Consider the following 21,644-nt stretch of genomic DNA (forward strand, 5'->3'; position numbering starts at 1 on the left):
ATCACAAATGTAACTGTTGTTTTATAGGCAACAATTTACTTTTGTGAACACCACATTTAGCAGGTATTGTCACTGCAGAGTGACATTATTGCTATTATATATTGATTCTGATAGTACTACTACTGGTAAGAGGAATGAAGATATCACAGCTAATAGCAGCATGTTGTAACAATGTATAGATTATCAATAATGATTCTACTAGTACTACTACTGGTAAGAGGAATGAAGATATCACAGCTAATAGCAGCATGTTATAACAATGTATAGATTATCAATAATGATTCTGATAGTACTACTACTGGTAAGAGGAATGAAGATATCACAGCTAATAGCAGCATGTTGTAACAATGTATAGATTATCAATAATGATTCTGATAGTACTACTACTGGTAAGAGGAATGAAGATATCACAGCTAATAGCAGCATGTTGTAAAAATGTATAGATTATCAATAATGATTCTGATAGTACTACTACTGGTAAGAGGAATGAAGATATCACAGCTAATAGCAGCATGTTGTAACAATGTATAGATTATCAATAATGATTCTGATAGTACTACTACTGGTAAGAGGAATGAAGATATCACAGCTAATAGTAGCATGTTGTAACAATGTATAGATTATCAATAATGATTCTGATAGTACTACTACTGGTAAGAGAAATGAAGATATCACAGCTAATAGTAGCATGTTGTAAAAATGTATAGATTATCAATAATGATTCTGATAGTACTACTACTGGTAAGAGGAATGAAGATATCACAGCTAATAGCAGCATGTTGTAACAATGTATAGATTATCAATAATGATTCTGATAGTACTACTACTGGTAAGAGGAATGAAGATATCACAGCTAATAGCAGCATGTTGTAACAATGTATAGATTATCAATAATGATTCTGATAGTACTACTACTGGTAAGAGGAATGAAGATATCACAGCTAATAGCAGCATGTTGTAACAATGTATAGATTATCAATAATGATTCTACTAGTACTACTATTGGTAAGAGGAATGAAGATATCACAGCTAATAGCAGCATGTTGTAACAATGTATAGATTATCAATAATGATTCTACTAGTACTACTATTGGTAAGAGGAATGAAGATATCACAGCTAATAGCAGCATGTTGTAACAATGTATAGATTATCAATAATGATTCTGATAGTACTACTACTGGTAAGAGGAATGAAGATATCACAGCTAATAGCAGCATGTTGTAACAATGTATAGATTATCAATAATGATTCTGATAGTACTACTACTGGTAAGAGGAATGAAGATATCACAGCTAATAGCAGCATGTTATAACAATGTATAGATTATCAATAATGATTCTGATAGTACTACTACTGGTAAGAGGAATGAAGATATCACAGCTAATAGCAGCATGTTGTAACAATGTATAGATTATCAATAATGATTCTGATAGTACTACTACTGGTAAGAGGAATGAAGATATCACAGCTAATAGCAGCATGTTATAACAATGTATAGATTATCAATAATGATTCTGATAGTACTACTACTGGTAAGAGGAATGAAGATATCACAGCTAATAGCAGCATGTTGTAACAATGTATAGATTATCAATAATGATTCTGATAGTAGTACTACTGGTAAGAGGAATGAAGATATCACAGTTAATAGCAGCATATTGTAACAATGTATAGATTATCAACAATGATTATGTTGTACTACTACTGGTAAGAGGAATGAAGATATCACAGTTAATAGCAGCATATTGTAACAATGTATAGATTATCAACAATGATTATGTTGTACTACTACTGGTAAGAGGAATGAAGATATCACAGTTAATAGCAGCATATTGTAACAATGTATAGATTATCAACAATGATTATGTTGTACTACTACTGGTAAGAGGAATGAAGATATCACAGTTAATAGCAGCATATTGTAACAATGTATAGATTATCAACAATGATTATGTTGTACTACTACTGGAAGAGTATTATCAAATATGTCTATTTTCAAATAAGGTACAGTATCCTCTTTTTCTATTCTATAATTATTTAAACATGTCACTTTTTTGCAGAAATAGGTCACAAATTGTTTATAGAACAGAAATAGCCTTTTGTTTTTCAGTTTCCTGTGCTCTAGGGATGAGTGAGAGTCCTTCATGAAGAAAGTAGTGTATTAATGAAAATGTACTTAATAAAAATAAATAAATTTAATGACTCTTACCTCCAAACAGCCGCTTGTAACATGTGACATCCATCGTAACAGACTTGCCAGTTTCTGTGCATGTAAACTTCCTGCATTGGAAATCTTTAAGAATTTGAAAATGCTTTTTGTCTAATTGATCACTACACCGACAAGGAATGCATCTCTTGAATGGAATCCCTCTTCTACCACCATCTTTAGATTGCTCGAATGCCTTCTCAACTGTTGACAAAACCTAAAGATATAAATTTAATGTTGATTTGAATTTAATTGAATTTAACACAAATCATATCAACAAATATGAAAGCATCAATGATGCAGTAGCTTACAAAGTTAGACATTTTATGTAATGTGAGGCAGGCAATGTTTTCAGATTTATGGTGTAAATCTGAATTGATTGGGAATAAATCTTTTAATAGGCAGATACATATTAAAATTACTTACTAATTCAATTACAAAAATAAAAGAGAACATGGATGTAATTTGTTTACGCTGTTTACGGTTCTACTCCGTGTCCAAAGTTGGATCACCGCCTTTTTAAATGATCTAGCTTCCCGGGCCTAACATTCGTCACTGATTTACGATGGATAAATTTAATAAAAAATAGGTGTGTTATAAAATAAATAATGAGTGTTTTGTATTCGTTGAATGGAGAGAATATGTTATTCATTGACTGCTCTATTTTCGGCTCTGCTTTGTTAAAAATAGTGCAGTCAATCTTTCAACTCATAAAATATTCTTACCATCCATCTCATAAACATTCATTATTATACTATACAATGCAATGTTGGAAAGTAATATGTAATTGGTTTTTAAAATCAGTATACATTGTAAATATGCAGACATTTTCAGACATCAAGCAAATCTGACAAAAAAATTGAGGAGAAAACTTTTTACATGTATTTTCATAAACTACCTCCAAATAGATAGATAACGTAACTGGTATAGATACATACCAATTTACATGCTTCAGCTGAAGGCTCCTCTTTACTCGTTTCATCAAAAGAATCTGTTCTTTTAATAGCCATCTAGAAAGTAAAAATAGATGTAATGTTTTGTTATCAGAATTTAATTTTAGTTTTATATGCATTTAAAGTGGATTCTGACATGACAGATCAGGGAAAGACTAAGCAACAATATTTAACTTTCATAATTTAGTGATATTTATTGAACATTTGAGATTATATATTACCTTTAACAAGAACTTTCGCTCATCATTCTTAGTAATAAATTTGTCAAGAGACAAAGTCACATGATGATTTTCGTCGAGGTAAAGTTCTGCATAATTACATGCGAGAATTGGGTTAACTCCTTCCTTTTGAAATTTGTTAAGGAATTCAATAATTAAATACGGAAACAATACGTCTGGCAGATATCCCTCAAAGTCGTAATAGATAGGTCTGCTGATAGATTGTGAATCATCAGGTACTTGTCTCACTTGACTTGTCTTGATAGCAATTCGCAGTGGCACAAAAAAGGATCGTTTTCGAACTGATTTCTGAAATTGTTAATTCGTAACAATGCCATTTAGATTACTTTAAGCAAACTAAAGATACTCTATCATTTAGACATTTTCACTAGAAAGTTTATTCAAACTTTGTCTGAACATTTAAATCCAAACTATTAGAATAATACTTTTTATTCCAAATCTTACATGCATCAAATGAAAGATTAAAGAAACATAACCTACTATAGATGTACTTGCCACATCTTGGCTGCTGGTTGTCTTTCTCTCACATATGAAACCGAATTGAATCATCAGTGCTACAAGGAACTCAAAATTCTTTCCGTCATCAACTTTACTATCTTTCCATAATTTTCGCAACAAGTCTTCTTCCAGTATGCCTTTGTCAAGCTTATCAAAAGATCTTCTAAATTTAGCGGCCTAAAAAAAACACCAACTATCAAGTATGCGCATCGTATTTTGTGTTTATAACAGTTGTGAGGATGACGGCAATAGATACAGTAAGCATTTAGAATATAGATGAACCATGTGTTGGTATAATACAGTATCGTGGTTTAACCCTTTCACAGTGCGTAACATTGAGACAGGTGATTTCTAATAAATTGTAAAAACATACTAAATGAGATCATTTTGTAAATATTTTTGTGGTGGGTAAAAAGTTGGTCTACGGTTTGGAGTAAAAAAATGGTAATTTGCATAGTAATGACATCATTACAGAAGACAATATTAAAAAATATAGAGGTCGCTTGTAGTGCAGAAAAATAGTTTTATACCGCACCCGGTAATGATGGTTATATGAAGTTCGACGACATGTTTATACCCGGTAATACCGGGTACACGCATTGAAATTAACTGTGAAATTACTCCAAGTTAGTTTGCTTTTCTAGTGCTTCAATTATAATAGATTGAAAGCAGAATATTAAAAGTGAAATAATTAAAACTTTAAAAAATTACAGTAAATTACAAATGATGCCTTACAGCATACTTTTATTTTATTTATAGAAAATGTTAAGCATCTCTAATAAATTTATCAACTACAAATTCGTTGCTAAAGAATAATAAATTACACAGAACAGGAGTAATTATACTACGGTAACACGTTTTTACAATGCAAAACATTTATGAGTATACTTACGGGATATTTTGGGGGAACCACAGTTACAAATTTGGTGACAATTTCAACCAGCCTCATCGGATCTAGCACCACTTTATCGCTTAATAATTTGTTGTCAGGCATGTAAACAATTTCACCAAGATCATACAAGAAGTTAAGCAGGCCCGATTTGTTTTTTTCGTCAACAATACCATTCTTACTTGTCAGAATTTTGATCTAAAAGAAATAATAATTAGTATTATTCAGAATTAAATAAAAAAATATGAAATTATATTCAGTTTTTGTAACATGTGGATATTACATGAAAAAATAGTTTGAAATATTGAATTTCAATGGCTAATTACCTTAGTATTTTCAAACACACAATTTATAAATAAAACAATGGCTGCAAATATCTGAGATGAAAATATGATTTTGGATATTGTAATCTAATTGGCTATGGACATTTTTTAATTAAAGGGTACTTATATTTAGAATTGTTAACTTTTTTTTTAGATACTTGATAGAAACTTGCGACTTAATATTTTCAAAAATGTTCTTTTCTGAAAAAAAGAACAATTAACATTTACCTCTTCTAAAGGACACAAAGAAAAGAAGAGCTGTTTTTGTCCTCTTAGATCATGTAGATCACATCGAAAACGCATCCACTTTAAAGGAAAAGGCTGTTCTAATGCTTTCATAAGTGTATCAATAACTTGTTTGAGATCACTAAAGCTCTTATCTGTTGTTGGTTGGCTGTTTTCAATGGCAAAATATTTGTGGTAGACATGATTTCCATATGGTTTTGTTTTAAGAACATCTTGAATAATTTTAAACACCTTTTCTGCCTGTTTGTAAATAATTTTAATAACAGTTTACGCCTATATCACAATAAGAATGTGTCAATTTGGTAATTTATTTAAAGTAATATTTAAAAACAGTTACAACTGCAATGTATCTTTGGTTGTGGCTATTTATAATAATATAGAAACAAAAGAAGTATTAACCTCATCATTTTGCTGTTTTTCAGTCCAGCCAAGCTTACCCTTGTGTGTACCCACAATAAGGATAGTTGGTTTGTCAACTTCATTTTCCTCATCTTCTTCCACAATACGACTATGAGAATAAACTGACAGGATGTAAGATAATATGAACTGGAGATTGGTCCAATGATGTTGAAATTTCCTCTGAAAAGAATTACAGAACAATTAACCACAGTTAAACTTAAAATGCTTAGTTTTTAAAAACCTTATCTGGAAGGTATGAAATATTAAATCTTTTAAAATAGTCAAACTGTTCTTATAAATTAGAAGACTTGTTCAATCACAATGCCTTACTGCTGCCATGCTCTAGAAATACTTACTCCAGATGAATCAATGAAAGTAGCAAGATCATCCAAGGGTTTACTGAGATCAAACACAACAATATATAGTGCTTGAAGTGTCATGAACATCTGCAAAAATATTTAAGTATTGACTGATTAATATTCTTGAAGGCCTTTTGACAACATATGAACAAATATTATTTTTAATTGTATGTGGACCTTAAAGATGTATTGTCCCCCAAAAACATGAAAAATGAAGATTAATTAAATCAGAATTTGAATATTTATTTTGTAGTTTTAATAAAGTTAATCACTTCCATTGAAAAAAAAAAACGAAAAAAAATAATGTTTTCACTTATAAAATGACAAAATATAAAAATCCATTGGCTGGTAGCCAATTTGACAATTTTTTGCTTTAAATTACATTTTTTCAGGTTATATAAATTTTTTTTTTCGATCCAATTTGTGGTCAAAGTGGATAACTATTATGTTACATTAAAATGGAATATTAAAAAAAAAATTTTTAAGAATTATTTTTTCAGGGGACAATACATATTAATATAATTCAATTCAATTCAATTAAAAAACTTTATTATCCCCATGGGGAAACTCTGTTGGCCTTTTCAAAAGGCCAACAGACTTTCATAAAGGTAAAAGGTAAAGGTATTAATAGTTGTCCTCAAGCTTAACTGAAAAGTGAGCTTGACCACTGACACTGACCAACGGCAGCCAGCAGTGAAGCGCCTACCAGATCAGCACAACGGGAGACGTCCAACTATACCTTGGCCATACAATCATGTTAGTCTGTACAGAAACCTACTTACCCGATGTAGACCATGGTATATTAATTGCCCCCCATGGTCCCAGATGTTGAATGTTTCTTCCAAAGTCTCCTCCTTATTTTCCTCAACTTTCTTGATTACATCCTTATCTAATTGTTGATCTGTATCAAATGGAACAGCTTGAGTAGCTGTATCAGTACCTGTAGTGGAAACAAATTTTTTGGTCATTCCACAAACAGCGTAACAAGCATAATTTTATTTCAAACATTTTAATTCATCATATTTAATCAGTCAGTTAAAAAGTTACTATGAGTATAGTTGTCTTCATTATCATCATGAGCTTTCGCACCGGGAAGGTAAGCGAAAGGGGATGGTAGATATGAAAGGATACTTTAATATGTACAAACTATTAATCTGCACATTTGTATAAGCCCAGTATATATTTATGTATATTATATAGTAGGTGTAAACTGTGAATTCACTTTGATTCTTCTAGATTCATACAAAAAAATAAGCATCTTTGTCCCTTTTAAGGTTTTAATTAGGTGTTTTAGAAGTTCATCTTTGTTTAACTTTGCTAACTAAGAAACATGCCCATCAAGCCTGCATGTACAGCGTCTTTGGACTGTCTAGGAGTGGGATGGCCGCTGCCATGTTTTCTCTAAATTACCGTCACCATAATTGTTACACAGATAGGTTGCCTCTAAGTTATAAATCTGATAACATAATTTTATACTTCTTTAACTCCATTAAATAGGAAAATCTAATTAATAATCTTATTATTTTAAATAACTATGAACTTAAATATGTCCCCTTGAAAAAATAATTCTTACAATTTTTTTTTAAATATGCAATTTTAATGTCACCTAATAGTAGACCAAAAATTGGATTGAAAAAAAATGTATTTACCTAAAAAACTGTAATTTTAAGCAAAAAATAGTCAAATTGACTGCCAGCCAATGGGTTTTTGCTTGAATTTAACCATTTATTTTTTGTTATTTTATATGTGTTTCCTTTTTTTCTACAGAAGTGATTGACTACAAAATAATCTATTCAAAGTCTGATTTTAATAATCTTTATTTTTCATGTTTTTTGGGGACAATAAATGTTTAATATGACAGAAATTGTTAAACTTATTTAGTGCTTTTACTACAAAAATGTAAGAATAATTAGAATTTAAGGTCAAGTTACATACCATCATTGTTGCCATGGTTATTGTAGTCAACAACAATACCATCCTCATCATCATCATCATCTACAGGTGGTTTCATGTCAATCTGACACATAAAACAAAAACAATATATAGATAGAAAAAAGAAATAAATGTTTATTCAAGTTAAATACAGTATTGTTTACAATTTAATATAAGAGAAAACTAATATTATTTACTCTCAAACAAAAAACCAAATACTTTTTAGAGTAAATTTTAAAAGGATTGAAGCAAAAAAAATGAAATAGCTGCTAATAATGCCTCATTGATTCATTTAGAAAGAAAGCCTAAGTGACTGGTTTGCAATAGTCCTGTAGGTGCTACTTTATTCATTACACTATTACTGACATACGTTTACATTTTTCTTTTCTCTCAATTTGTCAGTGACCATTTTTGTATACTGTTTTGAAGGATTACCTGTAGAGAAAGAGAAAGTGTGTACATATTATTTCAGTACATACGTTCATATGTGACTATACTTTGGATATTTTACTACTGTCGAAGTAAAATTACAATTACAGTACATCATCATAAAATGTAACATACAGTAACTTGCGCGTTATAAAGGGATCATAGAGTAACAATTGTGAAAATGTGACACCATACTACAGTTGTATGCATTGAATTCAATTCTATGTCTCCATTTCATTGTGAACTTGTCTGTGTCTATGATAATAATTATTATTGATAATATTGTTACATAACGTATGATGGTGGGAAGAGTAATATGCTAAATGTATTCATGTTTACCACTATCAGCTTTAGCCTCTGTCCATGTTGTGCTTGCTGTTCTTATCACCGCTATGCCATCTGTAACTACATGCTTTTCCTCAAATCTGGCAAAAATATTTGAAACCAACTATGAACTTCAGTCATTTTAAGTACAGGTACTGTAAAACATGCACTTTTCTCCTTTTACTTCAAAACCATTTAAATATATTCATTAATTATACATTTAGGAAGTCAAGTTATCCGACCATTCGTATGATCTTTTTTTTAAATACAAGCCTAAAAGTAAATTCTATAATCAATAGAAAATTTGATGGTGTTATGATTATTGTAGAAACCGATTTATATATTTATAGACGTTTTTATTCAACTATTGTTATCTATCACTGCAATATTTAAAAAGTGGTAGTTTATCAAAAACAAATCAATAAAAGTTGGCTGGCTTGTAATTCTTAGTTGACTCAAAAATATTTTGTAATGTTCATTTCACTGTCCTACTACTACTACTTACTCTTTTCCAAGACAGGCATTGATGAGGCATGTTTTACCCACTCCTTCCTGCCCAATTACTTTAAGCATTCCAAGATTGACTGGAACGGATCCATCTTTCAAGGCTTCATTGTATGCTTTCTGAAAATCTAATTCACGTGCAGCAATATCTGAAAATTGAATCAAGATTTTAATAGATTTTTTAAACATCTGGAGTAAATAAAGTAAAAAAAAACTAGAATTAGGTTATATGCATTGATTTAAATAAAGATAATTGATTTTTAAAAGATATATTGATTGATTGATTTTCTCAGAATCTTTAATTATTTATAATATAGGATCTTGCTAACGCGAATACAATAGCCGGTATCACAATCCGATCAAAGATCCCTCCGCGTATAATGTCATACAACATTGTTACATAGTAATAAAGACATTACTTACTTTTTATCTAGATTTCATTATAAATTATGTGTATAATCTATACACTAACAAATAAAATTGAACAAACAATACGGATAATAAAAAAAAATCTTATTTCCTTTCCCAATGTTAGACTCGATCTCGGTACCTTGAATGCCATAGACACGAGCACAGACCACCGAGCCATACACAACTGACTAAAAGTTGTAGAAAGATTCCTCCGTGTATTTACTATGCAGTAACCACTTTGGCGCAGATAGATTATTACATAACGCATTGAATTATAATTTTTTACTATGATGACATCTTTAAAAATGTTAAAAAACGATGCACTGTCAAACTATATACTTTTAACTTTAATATATGAACTTTTATTTTGAAGGAAGAAGTTAAAGTTTGTTATTTTGGCCTTAGAAAATGTCAGAAAATTTTTGATTGTCGAAATAAATTTTTTTGAATTTAAAATGCAATTAACGATGACTTTATCAACTTTTGTACTCTTAATTTCATAATAAATCATACATATGATACATACACTTCAAGGAAATGAAATAAAAAATATGTGTTCCCGAGCATTCTTGGAAATGGAAACAATCAACTGTTATTATTTATGATAAATAAAATCTCTCCATTTGTTATTTGTTATCAGTTGGACACTTTTTCGCATTTTTACAGTACCGCTCAGAAATGATTTTTTAAATAACATTAGCGTCTAATTCTCTCTTTACTGAAATCCCATTTTAATCACAATTCTGTTAAATTATATATAGATACATTCATAAAACATACAGCAGCTCTTATTCTTAAACTTACCACTCTCTGGCTTAAGAAGTTTTGTTTTCTGTTTGTCACTTGTCTGTTTCTGAAATTGCTCATCAACAGTACTTGGTAAATCTAAAAAAATGCACAAAACCAAAATATTACATATTATATATTTTCATAAAAAACACTATATTAAAAGTCATAGCTTTTTTTTTTCAATGGTATAAGGTTATATAAGGCTCTGTGTGATACAAAGCCTTACAAAAACTTGTGGGTGATTGTGTACAAGCAATCATTCATTCTGAATAATAATAATAACAATGTATATTTTTAACTACAATGTATACAGTTAACAACTACAGTTATTAATTTAAATTATGTCCTAAAAAAAATTGTGGAACTCAAACTCATCCAAACATATAGACGTTTGCAACATTTTTTGACAGCGATCCTGAATCTAAATCGTTGAAATTATAGCAATATACGGTTGATTAGCATGGTTTCAATGGGTAAAGTGCAAATAAAGTAATCCTGAAATGAATAACTGGTATGATTCAGAATGAGGCAGTAGGAAATGCGATTAAAAACATCTATTGTAAGTTTTCAATATGCTTTGAACTTTTTGAATGTTTTTATTTATATTCTGTTTTATGACCAGAAATCAATTTTGTTTTTATACCTGTTTGTCAAAACACAATAAAGATAACTCGAGCCCAACCATGGTTTAGGCTGATGTCAAACAATTTTGTCAATATAGACCTGGAATTGCACCTTTAAAGACTTACAATAAGGGCGCTTTTCTGGTCCTACTAAAACACGCTCAGAAAACGTGCCCACTGTCCCCAGTTGTTAGTTCCCCATTATGTGTATACGCTACACTTTTGTAAATATTAATTGTTAAAAAATTAAAAATTTAAACATCAGCCTAGAATGTACAATGTGTCATACTTGCTTGCTTGCATAATTGATTAAAAACTCTAAATGTTTGTATAATATAAATATTTGTAAAACATACACTTTATACACTTGGTAGAGCTTAGTTATACTTTGAAGGGCTTGGTGTTTAGAAGAACACCGCCCCTCCCCCCACCACCAATGTAATGAATATACAGTACAATTAGTTATTAGCAGTACAGCCAAGGACTATTTTAGCCTATTGAAGCAACGTTTCAGCTGGCGCTAAATTTGAAAACAAAATAAATATTTGGTAAGCCTAGCCCAGTATATATATATATAGGGGCATGTCTCTAATTCCAATTCTTGGCAAAATATTTTTAAACATCATTAACACTAGAATAACTAACCACACTGAAAACAATAACATTATTTAACAAGAACAATCGGGTTTTCGCAAGGGATTCCGCACATTAGATAATATTTTCATTCTTAACAGCATAATTCAAAAATATCTACGTAAAAAAAAAAAAAGGGGTTGAATATTTAGTTGCTTCGTTGATCTAAAACGTATAAATCATAATTTTCTATTATTCAAATTAAGAATAGGCGTAAATAATAATATATATGACGTCATATATATTATTATTTAGTTTCCAATTATTAGCGCATGTAAAAATAGGAAACTCATTAACGCTCCTATTTGAATGTTCAATTGGAATACAACAAGGGTCACCCCTGCCATTATCTCTATTTAATATATTTATGAATTACTAGCTAAATCAAAATAACGAAAAAATACCATTCGGGGATTGCTTTATAAACCATCTGCTATATGCTGCTGATTTATTACTATTCGCAGACACAGTAAAGGCTTACAAAATTTAATAATTATATTGGAAATATTTTGTGACACATGGGGTCTTAGTGTAAATGTAAACAAATAAAAAATAATGGTATTTAAAAAAGGTGAAAAATTAAGAAAATATGAAAAATGGTACAGTATTACATAAACATTAAAATGGAAGTTGTTAAATCGTATACTTACTTGGAAGTGGTTTTCAATTCAAATGGTAAGTGGAATAACACAACTGAACACAATTGTCAAAAAGCAAATAATGTACGTACTATTTACAATCAATTAATAGCAAAACAAAATACCTACCAGAGAATATATGGAAACACATTTTTGACAAAGTTTTAACAATTATAATTTACGGGAGTGAGACATGGGGCTTTTCGAATTTATCACCAATTGATCATTTACAGACACGTTTTTCAAGATTTATTTTAGGCATTGGAAACAGCGCACCCAGCGTGGCTGTCAGATCAGAATTAGGCAGACTATCCTTAAACATTGATTGCTTTATTTCTATTATTCATTATTGATTACAAATCATTGAAATGGATAAAAATAGATTTTCTTTTAAATGTTACACGTTTCAACTAAGAAAAACTAATAAAAATGAACATTGTTGGGCTAAACAAGTGAACGATTTGCTTTGTTCCACTGGCTATGGCTACGTCTGGTACGATCAGAAAGTATCAAATATATAATAAGTTTATTAATGATTTTAATAAACTATATAATAATAAATAAACTGCGAGCTACTTAGGTAAAGTGCATAATTGTTTCTCTCATTTTATCATAAATTACCATAAAACGTACATCTAAGACAAGGAATAACCTGGTTTAATGTTTTTAAAGTAATATTGCATTATTTTTACAAAACGTCGAAAATTGTAAGGAATGGGTCTTTGAAATAGATTTTTAACTCTTACTTAATGGTTTAAACTTGTATGTCAATACTAAGAAAGTTCCTTAGACTATAAAAGTTTGTTCACTTTTGTCATACATTACTATCAGATTTGGTTCTGTATTCTCAACCTTTTTTAGTAGGCCTACACCAAGCCAAGGATAAATATTTGCAATTAAATTCAATTTGTTTATGCAATATTCTATAGATATTGAATAAATATTCTCCACACACATATTAAAAATACATAAAATAATAATTATATAAACATGTAAGATAATAATTAATAAAACATAGTATGTGTGGAAGGAAACCTTAAAAGTATAACATTTTAAGCCTAGGCTCCCAGAAAAAAGTAACAAAAAGTTGGGAAGAAATAGAAACAAAATATGAATGCAATATTCTATTATTCTGTGTGTAAGTACTCTACTGAAAACTCATTAATTTATAACAACTTTTACAATTATTTAAGCGTTTATGCTCAAATATTACTTATTATTTTGTGCCTATTTGCATGGGAAGTCATAAGATAATACAATTGTAGGAGCCAAGGTAAAATACATTATGTATGATGCTTAATTTTACATACAGAGAAATAGTATTCTTAAGCTGGCTTAAAAGTATGTGAAGAAAATTCATTCATTGTGGAAACAAAAAATGGGATTTAACAAGAGTAGTTAGTCACGTGCAACGCCACTCTACAACTCACTATGTCGGTCGGTTGGTAAACACTAACTTGAGCAAGCGACTGCAGCCATCGATATGGCCTTGTTAAATTCAATATTTATCTCCTCCTATTGTAAATTGTTTGCCTCGATTGCAAATACATATTTTAAATAATACCATTATATATAAAATAGATTACATTTAAAAAAAAAATATTCTACATTTACATTTATATGCAATTAATAAAGATCAAATATTCCTTAACAATGCACATCCCATGTATTTGTCTATACAGGATTTTTTATTAATTTTATTAATTTATTTTTTGTATGTCTTTTTTGTAACTAGCTTGGGGTTTCTTGGAGGTCTCTTTCATCTTCACATCTTTATTTTTTTTATGTGTAATTGTTTTGATGTATTGATGAATAAAGAGATTGATTTGATGTGAAAAATGATGTTCCATAAAAAAAACGTGTGGCTAAACTTATTCAATATTGTTAATTCAAAGTTTTCATTTTTGTGTATTTTTATTGTAATGGCAAAATAATTTTTCTAATTTATTTGCAATTTTCAAATCATAAAAAATAAGGTTTTTACATCTTGCAGTGACATATCACAACTTCCATGTTTACTACAATCCCAGTGGATTATTTAATCTATTGCTACCTGAACATGTGAATGATATCATAAATGCTAATTTTCTAGTTTTGATTCTTCTTCATTTGGGACAAGAAATCAAATCTTTATCGCTTGTAATGAAAACTAGTTGATTCCAAAATTTTAATAATTAAAACTTCACTTACTTTTAAAGAAGTTTAAAATTTCAGTTTTTCTCTGGTCCCCTATCCACCTGTTACTTTCTAAAACAGATACAGGTGTATTTCCATCCTATTAAAAAAATAGGTTTAGTTACTATTAGTAGTTTTTCAGAAATTATTGATATACAATATAACACACTCTATACTCATCACATACATACAGTATTATATCATGTCTCAAACATTTACCATCTAGAGATTGGATGAAAGAGCATCACGTGATAACACGTAGATTTACTATTTTTTAACATTGGTTGTAAATTAGGACGTGAATAGAAATTACTATTTGCTAATAAATGACATCAACTTGTACAGTGCGCCACCTATAACTCATGTATCCAAACCAAAACTTAAACGCTGCCGTTTATAGTCTACCGCCTTCAACATTGAAAGATGGGGGAGAGAGAGAGAGATAAATTGAATAAAAGTTTACTTTGGAACAGTAGGTAGATGTGTTAAAATGTTTGAGCCATAATATAAAACAACAAATAGTTTTACTATAAACTTTCAAAGCAAATAAGATTTGGATACTATCCAGAAACAAATGAAATAGGCCTGTTAAGTGACAGACCCAATCCTTCAAATTGTGATAACATTCTGAAGAAACTTTGCACAGTTATTCATTAGGGTGTCAAAAATATGAAATGGAAGGGTTGCACAAAATTTGGTCAGGGGAAAGCCGCCATTTTGGATTTCAAAATGGCGGACCCAAATTGTTCACTTTTCAGGTATATCTCTGCTAAATAGGCACCTAGAGTTCTGAATTTAGGTGCAAATTATATGGTAATGGGGTCACCAAAGATATTGGTATAACTAACATTTTAATTGCATGGCGGCCATTTTAGATTTCAAAATGGCGGACTTAAAATTTTCACTTTTTAGGTATATCTCTGTTAAAGAGGCACCTAGAGTTCTGATTTTAGGTGCAAATTATATGGTAGTGGGGTCACCAAACATACTGGTATAACTAACATTTTGATTCCATGGCGGCCATGTTGGATTTCAAAATTTCATTTTTCAGGCATATCTCTGCTAAAAAGGCACCTAGAGTTCTGATTTTAGGTGCAAATTATATATTAATGGGGTCACCAAACATATTGGTATAACTAACATTTTGATTGCATGGCGGCCATTTTGGATTTCAAAATGGCGGACTTCAAATTTTCACTTTTCAGGTATCTCTGCTAAAAAGGTACACAGAGTTCTGATTTTAGGTGCCAATTATATGGTAATGGGTAACCAAACATATTGGTATTTAACTGACATTTTTATTGCATGGCGGCCATTTTGAATTTCAAAATGGCGAACTAAAAATGTTTCAGTACGGTACCTACAGTTATAATTTTAGGTACAAAGTATAATATAGTATTGAGGTCAACAAACATATTGGTATAACGTCTTTGATTGCATGGCGGCCATTTTGAATGTAGCTCAACCCGTACTGGCTTTACACTATTTGTGTTGTTCATAATTACATGCATTTAACACGGACACTTATTGTAGGTCACATTTTCCCTGGCAACCACACAGCTCTGTGCATCGTAAATCACTCTTTCTGCATTTACAGCATCCAAGATCACAGTCGGTGTGTCCACAGCGAATTAAAACCTTTGTGACATCTGAAAGTTCCGGCAATGAACTGCAAGCTGGACAAAATTTGTTGCCGTCCTTCCTCTATCCCCAGTTCGCTGGGTCCTGTTAAACCCAGAATGCATCTAGACAGTCGTACCACTTCCTGGCTTCCGTTTCACATGTTCTCTTAATGCCGCAGATGTTGGGGGATATTTTCAATAGTCTTTCTCTTGTTGTAAAAAGATATCGTCTTGCATCATTAAATGTTCTGCAGTAGACATAGTTACAACAAACTGTTCTAGATAATCTGTGTCTGTTTCACTAACATGCCCTACAGACAATTACATCCTCTCAAAAACTGGAGTCATATATGGCATCTTTTTCAAAGTCTCGGTAGCCTAAATGTAGCTTTACCTTTTCCTTAAACAGATGAAGTTCTATCACAACCGCTAATGGTATGAAAGAACAAGTAAGCGGCTGATGCTTGTGATCCAAGAGAAGTAATCTTGTGTATTGAGAAACGGTCTTTTCTACAAGCCAGAAAGTGGTACAACTGTCTAGATGCATTCAGGGTTGAACAGGACCCAGCAAACTGGGGATGGAGGAAGGACGGCAACAAATTTAGTCCAGTTTGGAGTTCATTGCCGGAACTTTCAGATGTCACAAATCGCTGTGACACACCGACTGTGATCTTGGACGCTGTAAATGCAGAAAGAGTGATTTATGATGTACAGAGCTGTGTGGTTACCAGGTTTGAGCTACATTCAAAATGGCCGCCATGCAATCAAAGACGTTATACCAATATGTTTGTTGACCTCAATACCATATTATACTTTGTACCTAAAATTATAACTGTAGGTACCGTACTGAAACATTTTGAGCTTGCCATTTTGAAATTCAAAATGGCCGCCATGCAATCAAAATGTTAGTTAAATAGCAATATATTTGGTGACCCATTACCATATAATTTGCACCTAAAATCAGAGCACTGTGTACCTTTTTAGCAGAGATATACCTGAAAAGTTATTGGGGTCCGCCATTTTGAAATCCAACATGCAATCAAAATGTTAGTTATACCAATATGTTTGGTGACCCCATTACCATAATTATAATTTGCACCTAAAATCAGAATTCTAGGTGCCTTTTTAGCAGAGATATACCTGAAAAGTGAAAATTTGAAGTCCGCCATTTTTAAATCCAACATGGCCGCCATGCAATCAAATGTTAATTATACCAATATGTTTGGTGACCCCACTACCATATATTTTGCAGGTAAAATCAGAACTCTAGGTGCCTCTTTAGCAGAGATATACCTGACAAGTGAAAATTTGAGGTCCGCCATTTTGAAATCCAAAATGGCGGCTTTCCCCTGACCAAATTTTGTGCAACCCTTCCATTTCATATTTTTGACACCCTAATGAATAACTGTGCAAAGTTTCAAAATGTTATCACAATTTGAAGGATTTGCCTAAAATATGCTCCTTAACATGCCTACTATGTATAATCCCTGTACATTACCTTCTTTGCAATGTTGCTGGTGTATAATACTGACAACAAACATTATGTGAAATTGGGTTTTTTTTTGTCAACCCAAACCATAGCAAAAATTACTGCTAAATAATGTGGTAAATAATCATAAATGTCGACTATTGATAAATGAAAACAAAATATAATATCTTACCATGGATCAAATGTAGTATAGTGTCATTAAAATCTACTTACTGTACAATATCAATCACAAAATTTGAACATTAATAATTTAATACATATTTTATAAAATTGTACAAACAAATGTTTAGATGTTAAACATCATGTATGAGGCCAATATAAGCAGTTAAATGAATTTACATATAAATTTAGGTAATGGGAAATTTCAGTAAATTAAGTGCAACTTCTAGAATTTTTACTCAATGGTAGAGAAAGTTGGTACATACTTTTGGTACTGATTTTTAACACCCAATGAAGCCATTATCATAATTTAGCTATTAAGATATTAGATATTAACGATTAAAACAAATTTAGGTTAAACCATTTTCCTCAATGAAGATCATATCATATCATGAAGCCTGATACCATCCCATCATCAAATGTACCAAGACAGGAATTTGGTGAACAATACCATGCAATAAACAAAATTAAGCTAATTCTCTGGGTGACAATTATATTTGAATACATAAATTCCATCATATCTGTATTCATTTGCTTTGTGTACAGTGCAATTTCAGTTATTTACCAAAATTCATGTATTCGAGAACCATCTGTGGGCACTTACTAGTATATAACATTTTAACTGGCAACTTTATAGAATCATTTTTTCCAAAAAGTCATAAGATAAGATACGGCACTGTTTGAAAAGAATAATTTCATGTTAAATTTCTTTTTCCAATTGCATTGCTCAAACATTTTTAGATTTTGGAAACCACTATGAACTAAACATTATTTACATTTCTCTTCCATTTGTGACAAAATGTTTGCAAAAAAAAAATCTGGAAAAGGATCTCTTTAAGGCCATATTCAAACTGTAATTAGCTGGATATACTGACAGAAGTATTTTTTTTTGGAAGGTAAGGGAGGGAGCAGGTTATTAACAATTACTAATTCTTTTTTATTAAAATCAGATTCTATTAATTTTGTTAACAATAACACAAACATATTTGTTTGCTATTTTATTATTTGTCAACATACTGTAGTTGTCCAATTTTATTTCATATTTATAATTAATTAGACCATTTTCAATTGTTGTTATCTTTACAGCTACATATGAGCAATATGTATTTATTTTATGGTAAAAAATATTTAAACAAAATTATACTAATTCACCTGAATATAAAAAATTACAAGTAGATTGTTTTTGTTCATTAAGAAAAAAGATATATGTTATTTGATGGATAACTGTATACTTTAAATCAGGAGTGGAACCAGAAATAAACATTATATATAATTGCTCTTTTTGATGACAAATTCAAAATGGAACTGAAATCAGGGTACCCAGGAGCGGAACCAGAAATAAACATTATATATAATTGCTCTTTTTGATGACAAATTCAAAATGGAACTGAAATCAGGGTACCCAGGAGTGGAACCAGAAATAAATCAAAAGCGGGAGCAAAGATTACTTTTGGCTGGGGGTCATTTGCTTTCTGAGCAATTTAGTTTGTTTCAAATGGTTTAAGCACATAACTATAGTATAGTCAATTTCCAATATACTAATAATCATAATCATGAAGTTTATAAATACTGACAACAGACATTATGTGAAATTGTTTATCTGTAAATAAAAAAAACAGCAATAATTACAGCTAAATAATGTGGTAAAAATCCTATTTGTTCTTATTGATAAACAAATAGAATGGTTTACTGCAGAGAATGGTAGCCTACTACACTAGCAAATACCTGTGGATTACCTTATTTTGCAATGTTACTGCAGATCCATTATGCTTTAAGAGACAAGTCACTATATCTAAGGTAGGATTTACTGTACTCAGATATTCATGTAATGGAGTGTTCCCATCCTGGAAAGGAATAAAAATAATAAAGTTTATAAATACTGACAACAGACATTATGTGAAATTGGTTTTCTGTCAATATAAACAACAGCAAAAATTACAGCTAAATAATGTAGTAAAAAATCATATTTGTCATTATTGATAAATAGAATGGTTTACTGCAGAGAATGGTAGCCTATTACACTAGCAAATCCCTGTGGATTACCTTATTTTGCAATGTTGCTGCAGACGCATTATGATTTAAAAGACAAGTAAGTATATCTAAGGTAGGATTTACTGTAATCAGATGTACATGTAATGGAGTGTTCCCATCCTGGAAAGGAATAAAAATAATAAAGTTTATAAATACTGACAATAGAAATTATGTGAAATTGGTTTTCTGTCAATATAAACAGCAGCAAAAATTACAGCTAAATAATGTAGTAAAAAATCATATTTGTCATTATTGATAAATAGAATGGTTTACAGCAGAGAATGGTTACCTACTACACTAGCAAATACCTGTGGATTACCTTATTTTGCAATGTTACTGCAGACGCATTATGCTTTAAAAGACAAGTAGGTATATCTAAGGTAGGATTTACTTTACTCAGATATACATGTAATGGAGTGTTCCCATCCTGGAAAGGAATAAAAATAATAAAGTTTATAAATACTGACAACAGACATTATGTGAAATTGGTTTTCTGTCAATATAAACAACAGCAAAAATTACAGCTAAATAATGTAGTAAAAAATCATATTTGTCATTATTGATAAATAGAATGGTTTACAGCAGAGAATGGTTGCCTATTACACTAGCAAATCCCTGTGGATTACCTTATTTTGCAATGTTGCTGCAGACGCATTATGATTTAAAAGACAAGTAAGTATATCTAAGGTAGGATTTACTTTAATCAGATGTACATGTAATGGAGTGTTCCCATCTTGGAAAGGAATAAAAATAATAAAGTTTATAAATACTGACAATAGAAATTATGTGAAATTGGTTTTCTGTCAATATAAACAGCAGCAAAAATTACAGCTAAATAATGTAGTAAAAAATCATATTTGTCATTATTGATAAATAGAATGGTTTACAGCAGAGAATGGTTGCCTACTACACTAGCAAATACCTGTGGATTACCTTATTTTGCAATGTTGCTGCAGACACATTATGATTTAAAAGACAAGTAAGTATATCTAAGGTAGGATTTACTTTACTCAGATATACATGTAATGGAGTGTTCCCATCCTGGAAAGGAATAAAAATAATAAAGTTTATAAATACTGACAACAGACATTATGTGAAATTGGTTTTCTGTCAATATAAACAACAGCAAAAATTACAGCTAAATAATGTAGTAAAAAATCATATTTGTCATTATTGATAAATAGAATGGTTTACAGCAGAGAATGGTTGCCTATTACACTAGCAAATCCATGTGGATTACCTTATTTTGCAATGTTGCTGCAGACGCATTATGATTTAAAAGACAAGTAAGTATATCTAAGGTAGGATTTACTTTAATCAGATGTACATGTAATGGAGTGTTCCCATCTTGGAAAGGAATAAAAATAATAAAGTTTATAAATACTGACAATAGACATTATGTGAAATTGGTTTTCTGTCAATATAAACAGCAGCAAAAATTACAGCTAAATAATGTAGAAAAAAATGATATTTGTCATTATTGATAAATAGAATGGTTTACAGCAGAGAATGGTAGCCTACTACACTAGCAAATCCCTGTGGATTACCTTATTTTGCAATGTTGCTGCAGACACATTATGATTTAAAAGACAAGTAAGTATATCTAAGGTAGGATTTACTTTACTCAGATATACATGTAATGGAGTGTTCCCATCCTGGAAAGGAATAAAAATAATAAAGTTTATAAATACTGACAATAGACATTATGTGAAATTGGTTTTCTGTCAATATAAACAGCAGCAAAAATTACAGCTAAATAATGTAGTAAAAAA

The 21,644-nt window shown here is 30.5% G+C and overlaps 1 protein-coding gene across 1 annotated transcript in view; it reads left to right on the forward strand.

The window, feature by feature from the left end:
* Positions 1-21,644, forward strand: part of LOC140046810 (uncharacterized) — a 423,911-nt gene that overhangs the window by 144,890 nt on the left and 257,377 nt on the right. The window lies entirely within an intron of this gene.

Source organism: Antedon mediterranea, chromosome 4, assembly GCF_964355755.1.
Source record: "Antedon mediterranea chromosome 4, ecAntMedi1.1, whole genome shotgun sequence".
NCBI lineage: Eukaryota > Metazoa > Echinodermata > Crinoidea > Comatulida > Antedonidae > Antedon > Antedon mediterranea.